We start from the raw sequence: 4,737 nt of genomic DNA on the forward strand, positions 1-4,737 counted from the left end.
TTATTTCTGATGATTTCCTCTATACCTGTGTGTAGTTGTTTCTTTACTTCAGGTGCTATTGTTTCAGAGATTTCAGGTGTGTGATTTCCAATTTCTTCTATGCTAGTGTCTTCTGCATTTGTTCTGGGTGGGCTCGGGGCCTGAGACTGCATTTTGTTCCTTCTCTTTGTCATTTTCTTTCTTTTTTTTTTTTTTTTTTTTCTCGGAACCAGGGATTGAACTCAGGCCCTTGTGCTTGCCAGGGAAGCACTTATTCCATTGAGCCATCTCCCTGGCCTCTTTGTCATTTTCTATAGCACTGTCTTCTGACCTTTGGTGTAGAGCTTAGAGTTATTACCTTAGCAACAGGTCCGGATCTACCAAGTTCAAACAACTCCAATTGGGTGTGGCTTGGAAATGGTTGCTGTGCTCCACTTCTTCCTGTTGCAGCCCTTGGAGTTGAACCCTCTGTGCCACTCTGGCAAGATGTTCTGTTCCTGAATCAGCTGGGTCTTCCCTCTAGCCTCTTTGCAGGGAGTTCTGCTGTAGGTTCCATGCTGGGCCTGGGCTCTGGTTCAAATGAGGATCCGGCAAGCCCAATCTCACTCACCCACCAGGCCTGCACTCTGGGTCGAATGATGATCTGGTGGGCCCCAGGTCCTCTCATTCACAGGCTGTGCCTGGACTCTGGGTTAAATAAGGATCTCGTGGGCCCTGGATGGTCTCACTCACATGCCGAGCCAGTGGTCTGGGTTGAATGAGGATCCAGGAGGCTTATGGTCATTTCACTCACACACTAGGCCTGGGTTCTGGGTTGAATCTCTTTCATTTCATTTTTAAAAGTATTTTCTTTAAAGACATTACCAGGAAAAGAGTGTAGAAGGAAAAGTGCTTGGCAGCATCCCTACCTCTTATGCTCCTGACTTTTGTGACCTAGTTGTAGCAGAAATTGTTCACTGGTTAGAGGAATTAGTAGAACTCCTTATCTGCTATGTACTCCAGAAAGGCTTTGTACAAGAGAAAGTTTCATAGCTGCTAAATCAAAGATTGAAAAGGAAAAGAAGGAGAAAGTTCTTGCTACAATCCCAAAATGAGTTGGTGGGGACAAGAATGGAGGTAGCCGGGTGGTTAAGCTTTGAAAAATACCTAGATATTGCCCTACTGAAGATGTGCCTTGAAAGCTCTTGAGCCACAGTGAGATATCCTTCAGTTAGCATGTGAAGAAACTTTGAGCTAGCATCACTGCATGCATCATTTTGATCATCTCAATGTGTATTACAGAGGCAGGAGAGTGGACTTCCTGAAGCAGCTGGCCAGTGGCTTGCTACTTGTGACTGGGCCTCTTAGCCTTTGTCATGTTCTTCTACAAGGAACAGAAATTTGTCATTGCCACCTCTACAAAAATTGATATCAGCAAAGTGAGAACCCCCAAATACCTCACTGATGCTTAGTTCAAGAAGAAGCTGCAAAAACCCAGACACCAGGAGGATGAGCTTTGACACTGAGAAAGAGAGATACCAGATTTCAGAGCAACACAAGGTAGATCATAAAGTGGTGGACTCACAGATTTTAGCAAAAGTCAAAGTTGGTCCTCAGCTACAGGGCTACCTGCAATCTGTTTTTGCTTGGACAAATGGAATTTATCAACATAAATTATTATTCTAAATTTCTTCCTGAGGAAATGGCTCAGCTGGGGAGTTGGCTCAGTGGATTAAGTGCTTCCCTGGGAAGCACAAGGGACTGAGTTCAATCCCTGGTTCTGCCAATAAATAAATAAATAAATAAATAAATAAATAAAATTAATTAATTAAAAATTTCTTACTAAGAACCTAATTAAATAACCGATACATTAAAAATCATTACTATAATCTATGACATAATCTTAGTAAGTAAACACTTAAAACAAGGCTTAGAATAGAGGGGAGCTCAGGGCTAGAGTGCTTGCCTTACACACCATAGGCCCTGCAATGTTTCCCCAGTATGACAAAATACAAAACAACACTAAACAAACCAGCAACACAGGAAAAAGAAAAAGCCTGGAGACAGCTCTGCTAGCTGTCTACAATCATTGGCTACACTTTTTCCAATGAGGCAAGACTATCAGGTTTCTGGTGTAAACCAATGCAGAAATAATTGCAGGCACCACAGGGGAGGGCGAGAACTTCTGATTTAGGTTTCCTGTGTTTCATTCCAAAAGAATGGGGGAAAGGTTGATCTGTGGAATAAGCACTCATATTTGAGGCCAATTTCATGTTAGTCTAATTTCCCTTTCACTGAAAATTTCAAGGATAAAGTAACATAGGGGGAGACAGGGAAGAGTTAAGATGTGCCATGTATACATATCAACTCCCCAATGAATGTAACCATTATGTGCTGTAAACATGTATTAATAAAAGAAATTAAAGTTTTTTAGAGCAACATAAGATGTAAGGTCTATCAAAGAGTACCTGATTTTTTTTTTAAAGGAGGAAAGATTTATTTAGCTCACAGTTTGTAAAAGTTTCAGTTCATAATGAGCTGGCTCCAGGGCAGGGTGGGATGGCAGAGGAGAAATAGTTGACAGAGGGCAGAGAATAGCAAAGCAAAAGAGTATCTGATTTTTAAGGAAAATTTGTGTCTTCTAGTTTTTACTGGCATTAACAGTCCTTTAGCCTAGAGCTGTTCAAGGTTCAGTGGCATGTGTCCTAGAGAGAAAGAAGACTGGTTGTAGTGTTTTCATTTCAAATATGTATAGATGTATAAATAAGACCTGATTTAGAATGCTTAATTTCTGGTAAAATGGAGATTCAATCTAACATTATACCAACTTTTACATTTATTGGAGACCTCACATTAGCACTAGAGGTTATATTTTGATTATCCAAAAATAAGAATAATCTTACATCTACCTACTAAGGTAATGAGATGTGAAATTAATTCCCTAGTATTGCTTTGAAAACATATGCCTTAACTGTTCAGAATATTCCAGCTGCATCTAAATATGATTTTGAACCAGGACTCTTCAGTCATCATCTATGGTTAGCTTCTTTGTCACTCCTTTTCTTATCTGATGCCAACAAATTAAATACCAGTGCCTCTCAACTCTTTAGCTAAGGGCAATTTTTTATCCCACCTCTGTGCACACAGACTAAGTCAGGAAGATCTTGCCAAATCATCCTTGATAGCACTAACTTTCCCTCATGTTGATAGAGATCCTATGTTGAGCATAAGTACTTCGTTCTTGGACAGCTTTTGGACCTTTGCTGCTTTCTTCTCACCTTCAGTGTGTACACCTAGAAGCCATCTAAGCATGAGATAGAAAATTTCTAATTCTGTGAATATCTCAGGTAAAGCTCCAGCTGCACTAAGGACCCACTGCACCATTCTGTCAGCTCAGCAAAAGGTGGGGGTCAGTTTTTGTGCCAACTCCAATAAGACTTCCAGAAGCAGCATACTGAAGTCATTATGTTCTGCAAAAAGTGATACGATTTTGGAAAAGATTGGTCTACACATGAGTTTTCCTTCATTATCTTTGGCAACAATGCCAGGTCTGACTTCTATTTCCTGGCCCACCTTCACTATTCCTTTTAGAATATTGTGGCCAGCCATACCTCCCTTAAGGTCATTAACTTCACAACCAGGTTTGTTGACATCAAATGACCTAATAATAATAAGTCAAGGTTCTGAAGTAAAGTCTCTAAGAGGTACTGGTATTTTCTTTACTATGTATTGACAGACTTCAATATTGTATTTCAGCTGTGAAGAAATTGGAATAATGGGAGCTCCTTCTGCTACTGTACCTCATACAAATGCAAGGATCTGTTCATATTGCTCTTTAGCTTTTCTTTTACCAAATCAATTTTATTCTGTAAGATCAAAATATGCTTCAATTTCATGATTTCTTTTTTTAAATGTATTTAGTACAAAGTCTACAGGGTCTCACTACATAGATCAGACTCATAGTGATCCTTCAGTTTTCAGCTCCCCAGGGGCTGGGATTACATGTGCATGTCACCATGCCCAGTCCCAATTGTCATCTCAGTACACCCTGGGGGTGGGGCCAGCATTGCATGCTATGGTTTCATGAGTTCTATTGTGGCCAAGTGTTCAAAAGTGTTCTAGTGAGCCTGAGGGCAAAATTCATTACCAGCTATCAACAGGAGAGCTGCATCCATCACTGCAACACCATTCAGCATAGTTGCCATCAAAATGTCATGGCCAGGACAGTCAATAAGGGAGTCAACAGTCAATATGTCTGGCTAATTTGAAGTTCCTTGTGGTCCCTGGAATGTCTGCAGGAAACTCATCAGGCATACCACTTCCATATGAACATTCTGGTCAAGGATGACTTGGGTCATCAAGTTGATAAATCTTAGCATTAGCATATTTGAGTTTGATTGTAATATTTCTTTCTAGCTCATCTTTGAACCTGACAGTGTGAATTCCAGAAATGGCTTTTACAACCATGGATTTCCCATAAGCTACATGACCCATGGTTCCTATATTAATTGTAGCTTGGCAGCTGATTACTTCATATGAAAGTGGCATCAACTTGGTAACATCCTCACACCATGTTGCCAAGAAAGGAGGGTGCCCATTAACTTTTAACAGCAAAACATGGCAATGCTAAAACCAGGAATCTTCTGTCATTCAAATATAGTCTTTCTGAGATACATCTATGAATGTAAGCAGGATGGTTTGGACAACTGTACTGTGCATTTCTGCTGGTCTATGGAAAGGAGCAGACAATATTTAATTTGTTTTGTCTCCTTCTTTTTT

At 40.3% G+C, this 4,737-nt stretch overlaps 2 pseudogenes; both read right to left on the bottom strand.

Annotated features, from left to right (window-relative positions):
- The window catches only part of LOC105742178, a 20,141-nt pseudogene extending 19,378 nt beyond the window's left edge, over positions 1-763 (bottom strand).
- Positions 764-2,980: 2,217 nt separating this feature from the next.
- LOC101588593 overlaps positions 2,981-4,737 on the bottom strand; it is a 7,793-nt pseudogene continuing 6,036 nt past the window's right edge.

This window comes from Octodon degus, unplaced genomic scaffold (genome assembly GCF_000260255.1).
Source record: "Octodon degus isolate 3935 unplaced genomic scaffold, OctDeg1.0 scaffold00040, whole genome shotgun sequence".
NCBI classification, from domain to species: domain Eukaryota; kingdom Metazoa; phylum Chordata; class Mammalia; order Rodentia; family Octodontidae; genus Octodon; species Octodon degus.